The following is a 7,500-nucleotide window of genomic DNA, read 5'->3' on the forward strand; positions in this document are numbered from 1 at the left end:
GGAAGGATGCTGATTGGCCCAGACCCAGCTGTTCGTCTGCAGGGAGGGGGGCGGGCTCGTGGAGGACTCCGCAGCCTGTTACAAAGGACCCCCAAACGCCCTCGTCTCTAATTGGACGCATTGCCCTTAATGCAGGAGCCGGTTTAGCGGGGAGCGGACATATGGAGGCTAACGGGATGTTTAATTTGGCTCCCTGTGTGCGACGGGGTCGGGGGTCGCGGGTCCCCCCCCGCCCCCCTCCCCCCGGTGCGTTTGAGACTCTGAGGCGCAGCGACGTGTGACTGACGCTCGCGCGCGTTTAGCCGCGGGTCCCGTGGGTGTGTAACTGAGGTTAGAGCAGGGGAGAGAGAGACAGACAGACAGACAGAGAGAGAGAGAGAGCGAGAGAGAGAGAGATGGGGGAGAGAGGGAGCGTCTCTCAGTTTGCGTTCTTCCCGGGCTCCACCAGGGGGCGCTCAACAGGGGGGCGAGGGGGTTCTGTGTGACACGTCTGCCGGTTTGTTTTCGGCTAATCGTGCGGTGCGCCGTGGGAAAACGTGGCCGGGTCTCAGCTAATGAAGGGCGCGCAAACAGAGCTGCCCTTCTCCACGGGCACTGAAGCCTGGATCAGCTTTAAAAGCCCATTTCCCCTAATGGGAGAGACAGGGAGGCAGGGAAATTACTATGAGCTGCTGATTCTGCCTGAGCAGCGAGATCTCTCTTCTGTTTCATTATGTCAGCTCTGACTCCCAAAGCAGCAGTGTCTGAGCGCACTTCCTGCCACTGTGTCTGTGTGTGTCTGTGTGTGTGTGTGTGTGTGTGAGTGTGTGTGTATACGTCTGTCTGTGTGTGTGTGTGTGTGTGTGTATGTGTGTATACGTCTGTCTGTCTGCATGTGTGTGTGTGTGTGTGTGTGAGAGAGTGTCTGTGTCTGTGTCTGTGTCTGTGTCTGTGTCTGTGTCTGAGTGTGAGTGTGAGTGTGAGTGTGAGTGTGAGTGTGAGTGTGAGTGTGAGTGTGAGTGTGAGTGTGAGTGTGAGTGTGAGTACCCATAGCGCTCGGCTCCAACAGCGCGGCGTGGGTCGCACTGTGGCATTATGGGAATGCGGTGTGCCTTTGTGCCTTGTGTGGAATAACATCCTGGGGATGTCCGAGCTGAAAATAGCCCCCCCCCCCCCCCCCAGTCTGCTGACGACACGCACGCACCCAGCCAGGGGATAACGAGGCACCGCCGTAAACAGGAAGCACCCACCGAGGGACCAGACTGACCCACGACCTCGTGCGTGTGTGCTCAGCCAATCAGGATGCAGGATGCTTCCCACCCCAGTTTCTGCCTCTGCTGGATTGTTTTTCTCTTCGGGCCGTAATCCTCGTCTGAGAATCTGTTCTTTATTGTGGTTCAGTTTTGGCAGCTGTGGTAATTTTCATTTGTGTTTATTGGCATTTCAATGCAGAAAGTAACTTTCGTTTTTGTCTTGACGCATGTTTTTGTAAAATTGTAAAACTGCAGAAGTTCTCAGACTTTTTTTGTCGTAATCTTCCACAAACAACTACAGTCTTGCTGAGTAGGTATTTAATTTCACTGCACGGTTTCACCTCTCTCTCTCTCTCTCTCTCACTCTCTCCCCACTTCCTCCTCTGCTGTTTAAAGAGCTGAAGAGTTTGGAGGTCATTACACTCTGCTTATTAGCACTCCTCTCTGTCTCTGCGTAAGGCAGTGCTGTGTGAGTTGTGTGTTTGTTTGTGTACACACGTGTGTGAGTGTGTGTGCATGAAGTGTGAGGCTGTGTGTGTGTGTGTGTGCTCGCTGTGTTGTATGTGCGGTGTAAGTCTGTACTGTGCGCGTGTGTGGGGTGTGTGTGTGTGGGGTGTGTGTGCGTTGTGTAAGTCTGTACTGTGCGTGTGTGTGTGTGCGTGTGTGTGTGTGCGCGTTGTGTAAGTCTGTGCTGTGTGTGTGGTAACCGAGGCCAGGATGTGACACGTCTCTCAGATTCTTGCCTTGAGGCCAGAGATATGTGGAGCTTGGCGTGTGACTCACCTGATTGGCCCACACTCATCTCTGGCTCCGCCCCCGGGCGCCAGGGAACGTTTCACACCTCTGTCTCTGCTCAGAGGGCTGTAGAGGCGCTCGCTCTAATGTATTCACTGAATCAGCGCCGTCTGAAGCGACCCGGCGGCGTCTCCCGCTGATGTGTTCACCGCCTGGGCTGGCGCCTGTCCTGCAGCCCGCCGGGGGTACGAGACCGGGGCAATTCGGGTCCGCCCTGGGGGACGGGATGGGACGGGACGGGCACTCTCCCTGTCCCGTGTGCTGCCGTGCCTCAGATTATCGCCTCCCTCCGTGTTCATTCCCAGGCCGCCTGGACTGCCTCCTGCTCCAGAAGCGCCCCCTAGAGGCCTGGAAGAATGGGCTCCCTCTCTCTCTCTCTCTCTCTCTCTCTCTCTCACACACACACACGGCTTTCAACACGGCGGAGTTCCCGTGGAGACCGCAGCTTTCCCCATTTTTGATTAGGTAACGTCCTCTTGCGGAGAGGGTGGCGTTACGGGAAGCAGATCCGCCATCGTACGTTCCACGCCGGCCGGCTGGGCTGCGTGCGTTACCGTGGTAGCGGTGATGGAGTGACTGGGGCTGTTGGGCTCAGTTCAGGCTTCTTGCTGAAACAAAAATGTATTGATTCCATCAGGGTAGGGTGAATGGGGCGGTGTGGGGGGGGCCCACTGGGGATTGACAAGTGCCCAGGGCTTCTGGGTAATGCGATGAGTTAGTTGGGGGGGGGGGGGGGTGTAGAGGGGTTGAGTGCCTGTGGATGCAGGCTTGCTGATTGGACACTCAGATGGTTGGACGCTGCGTGTTTTTCAGTCAGTCGGAGTTGGGGCTGGTGGGCTTTTGCTCCAGATGACCGTCCGCCTGTGTCACCAACAGTCAAAGGTTTTAGCGCACTCACACAGTTTTCAAGCAATAAGGGATAAAAAAAGAAGAAATAAGCTCCTTTTCTTTTACACAAAGAATGACCTTAGATTCGTCATCTGTTCTGCCACCGTTTGCAGTAAGAACTGCTGAGCGTGTTCACGCTGTTTTTTACTCTCATGTCATGAGGTTCTGAAAGTTCACACCTAACGCTGCTGCAGAAGTTCTCACGGCCATGCTGGTGCTGCTGCTCTGTGCTGCTTCTGCCTGACCTCTCTGTCCCATTCACCTCTTACCTTCTGCCATTTGAGGTTACGTACAGAAATTAATCGGCCTAAATGTCGATAAAAACAGCACAAAAACATGAGTAAAATGTGCTGAACCTTTTGACTCCTAGTGGTCTCAGACATGCACAGTGGCGCCCATCGTTCCCACTATACTGATTTGAGAAAAATGCTCATGTTTTTACAGTTTGGGTTGAGTGCATGTGTTATTGCATGTATGTGTTCAGTTTATGTATTCAGTGTATGTGTTGAGTGAGTGTGCTGTGTGTATGTGTTCAGTGTATGTGTTCAGTGAGTGTGTTGCATGTATGTGTTGAGTGAGTGTGTAGAGTGTATGTGTTGTTGAGTGTGTATGTGTTGAGTGAGTGTGTTGTGTGTATGTGCTCAGTGTATGTGTTGCGTGTATGTGTTGAGTGAGTCTGTAGAGTGTATGTGTTGTTGAGTGTGTATGTGTTGAGTGAGTGTTGCGTGTATGTGTTCAGTGTGTGTGTTGAGTGTATGTGTTGAGTGAGTGTTGCGTGTATGTGTTGAGTGAGTGTGCTCAGTGTATGTGTTCAGAGTGTGTGTGTTGACTGAGTATGTGTTGAGTGTGTATGTGTTGAGTTACAGTGCTCAGCTCACGTGCAGAACGGTTTATCAGCAGAACCAGCCACACCCTCTGTGTCTCTATTGCGAGGTGCAGAGTTCGGGTTCTCGAACCCCTGGGTCCTTTAACGTCCCTCAGGCCCGGCCCTGGGCTGCTCGTATTCTCTCTGTTTTGCATCGTAAAGACGCCCCCGTCGCCCCCGTCGCCCCCTCGCCCCCGGACGGCTTTTGCGGGGGGGGGGGGGGTGAGGTATTTGATGTGCGGTCCTCTCACGGTGCGGGCGGAACAAAGCCGATCTGCCCTTTTATTTCCGCCGGCCCTTCAAGCCTCCGTCTGAGGCAGAGAGCCCGGATTAATTTACCCTGGATGGATGAAACAACATGGGGGTGAACAGGAGGGCCGGGGCCCAGAGGGAACACTGACCAATCATGCATCGGGGTGAAGGAGTGAGAGTCACACCGTCACCCCTCTGCTGATCTGGGATCAGCTCCTCGGTGAGCGGCACGAGCGCCGCGGGCTGATCTGGACGTCGCCGTTTTCGAGTTTCGACTGCTTCAGAACCTCCGGGAAGTTAAAATAATAACGGCGGGGGGGCGTGGTGTGGCGTGAGCGCCTCCTGCTGGCCGAGCCGTGCGCAGCGCCGGGTCTCTCTCACGTCCGTGTCGAGCTCCGCGTGCGTTTCCGGTCACGCGCACGGCGGCCTGCGATCCCCGGTCCGGTGTGACCCGCGCTCTGCTCCGCTGAGTCACGTCCTGTCCCCCGCTGGCGTCCTCTCGCGTGCCTGAGGGGCGGCTGACCCAGCGCCGCGGGAGCTACGTGTTTAGCCGCCTCGCTCCTCTCTGACTTCTGCTTATCTGGCGGTGTCGAAACTCCCGAGCTTTGCCCGAGTTGCTGAGCTGTGGGGGTGGGGATGGGGGGGGTGGGGACAGGGTTGGGAAAGCGGACGGTGTTTTAAGCGCCGTTTCAGACGCTCGCGTGCGTCTGCGCGAACGCGGTGTCTCGCTGCCGAGCGCCCGGCCGCTCTCTGCCTGCTGAAGCAATGCATTCTGGTCCCCCCGCCCTCACAGCTTCCCAGCCATGCTCGGGGGAGAGCGCCCCCCCCCGTCCCCCGTCCTGAAATGAAAAATCTAATTAACAGCAACTTATGGAAAGCAGAAACGCTGTCTGGCTGTCTGGAGCGGCTGGGCCTGAGATTAGCATTAGCATTAGCTACAGAGCCTGAGGGCATGAGTGGGGAGAGGAGAGAGAAGCAGGTTCCCTATGGGGAAGGAGAGGACGTGTTTATGCCAGAGAGGCCCATTCTGTGCCCGCCCTGTGCCAGCCCTGTGCCCGCTCGTCCTGCCTCTGGACCCTGGGCGGGCAGGGTCAGGGCACTGCGCATCCTGCTGTGTGAGCAGGCCTCGGGGGGGTGGGGGGGGGGGGATTTAGAGCCTGGTTATGCGTCTGGAGTCGCGCTGCGTAGGAGCGTCTGATAAGCGGCTGACGGTAAAGATGGCGGCTTTTGGTCTGATCTGCGGGTGGGGTTCTGGGTGTGAATACTGATCCTGTAATAAGTGCTTCTCCCGGTGGTCAGTCCTGATGGAGCTGACTGACCCCCCCCCCTTCCCGTTCCCTGTGTTTAGTTCTCACTTCTGCTGGTGCTCAGATCAGAACAAGCCCGCGTGAGTCTCCCCGTTGCCCACGGCGATTCCCTCCTCCCTCTGCGGAGCGGCTGGCCCGCCTGGCCCCTCCCTCACGGCGTGGCGCTCTCTGGATCACCGCTCGCCTGATTTATCCGTTCAGTCACCTTCGCCATTTATCTGGCGCTCCGCCCCCTCGTTATGCCCCGCCCCCCCCCCCCCCAGCCTACCGGGGGCGGGAGGACGCAGGCGAGATCAGTCACAGGAAGTTTCGACGCCTGACGTTAATCCCGCAGTGACGCCGCTCAAGGTGAGGTGGCGGAACGCTCGGGCGCTGAGTTCCGCTCCCCGAGGAGCTGCGGAGATCGCTGGGCCAATGAAACGGCGGGAATTGTCGGGCGGAGCGTTCTGATTGGTCCAGAGCACCACAGGAGTGTGCAGTAGAAATCACATAGTTTGAGAACATATCCCAGCATCCCCGCCCCCCCACCCCCCCCCCCCCCGTCTGAGAAATGACACCCTCTGAGTCATGGCCTGGAGAGTCCCGCAGACCTGTCCTTCATTGGTGCAGAAACGTCTCCTGCAGTTTGTAAAATGGTGGTAAAAGCAAGGTGTGTGTGTGTGTGTGTGTGTGTGTGTGTGTGTGTGTGTGGAGATGTGCGTGTGTGTGTGTGTGTGAGATGTGCGTGTGTGTGTGTGTGTGTGTGTGTGTGTGTGAGATGTGCGTGTGTGTGTGTGTGTGTGTGTGTGTGTGTGTGTGTGAGATGTGCGTGTGTGTGTGTGTGTGAGATGTGCGTGTGTGTGTGTGTGTGTGTGTGTGTGTGTGTGTGTGTGTGTGTGTGTGTGTGTGTGTGTGTGAGATGTGCGTGTGTGTGTGTGTGTGTGTGTGTGTGTGTGTGTGTGTGTGAGATGTGCGTGTGTGTGTGTGTGTGTGTGTGTGAGATGTGCGTGTGTGTGTGTGTGTGTGTGTGAGATGTGCGTGTGTGTGTGTGTGTGTGTGTGTGTGTGTGTGTGTGTGTGTGAGATGTGCGTGTGTGTGTGTGTGTGTGTGTGTGTGAGATGTGCGTGTGTGTGTGTGTGTGTGTGAGATGTGCGTGTGTGTGTGTGTGAGTGTGAGAGATGTGCGTGTGTGTGTGTGTGTGTGTGTGTGTGTGTGTGTGTGTGTGTGTGTGTGTGTGTGTGTGTGTGTGAGATGTGCGTGTGTGTGTGTGTGTGTGTGTGTGTGTGTGTGTGTGTGTGTGTGTGTGAGAGATGTGCGTGTGTGTGTGCATGTCGTGCGGTTTCTGTGTGTGCGTTTCCTTGGAAAGGGAGGAATATTACCAGAATATTACCACCGGAGGGTTTGTTGGGGGGGTGTTGGGGGGGTGGGTGTGGCTCCTCTTGAATGCTCAGCAGCTCTGGCATTTCCTCCAGGGGAGGGGGGAGGGGTCAGGGGGCGATGTGGCCGCGGTCAGGCCGGGGGGGTGGTGGGGCTGAGTAACGAGATGTTCTCGCAGATAGCGCCTCCTGAGGGTGTCTGTGTGTGGTGGGCGGGGCCGGGCAGGCTGGGGGGGGGGGGGGGGGTGCGGGGCCGGGCAGGCTGGGGGGGGGGGGTTGGGGGGCGGGGGGGCACTGGCGGGAAACGTGGTGTGAGGGATGAGGCCTCTCTCCCCTCCTTCCACAGGCGCTCATTCCCGCCACAGACCGTTTGAATCGCCCCCCCCCCCCCCACCCCCCCGCCATCTGCCAGCTCGCACAAATTAGCCTGTACCCTGTGCTGACCGCTGCTAACCGCTAACCGCTAACATGCTCCATTTTCTGTTTTACTGCACCTTACCCCTCCCCTCGCCCCTCCCAGACGCACGCCTAGGGTGAGAGGGGCAAGGAAAAACTCAGATTGGAGGCACATCTCTCTCTCACTTTCTCTCTCTCTCTCTCTCTCTCACATCTCTCTCTCTTTCTCTCACACATCTCTCTTTCCCTCTCTCCATCTGTCATACATCTCTCTCCCTCTTCTGTTCACACATCCTTCTCACTTGTTCTCCATCTCCCTCTCTCACATTTCTCTCTCTCTCTATCTCTCTCTTTAACAACTGTCTCCCTTTCTCTCTCTCTCTCTCTCCTTATGATGGAGTGTCACAGCT

General features: G+C 56.6%; 1 protein-coding gene across 11 annotated transcripts in view; it reads left to right on the forward strand.

Annotated features, from left to right (window-relative positions):
* Nucleotides 1-7,500, forward strand: part of LOC118228077 (rap guanine nucleotide exchange factor 2-like) — a 111,253-nt gene that overhangs the window by 13,259 nt on the left and 90,494 nt on the right. The gene's annotated exons all lie outside the window — the stretch shown is intronic.

Source organism: Anguilla anguilla, chromosome 5 (genome assembly GCF_013347855.1).
Source record: "Anguilla anguilla isolate fAngAng1 chromosome 5, fAngAng1.pri, whole genome shotgun sequence".
Classification (NCBI taxonomy): Eukaryota; Metazoa; Chordata; class Actinopteri; order Anguilliformes; family Anguillidae; genus Anguilla; species Anguilla anguilla.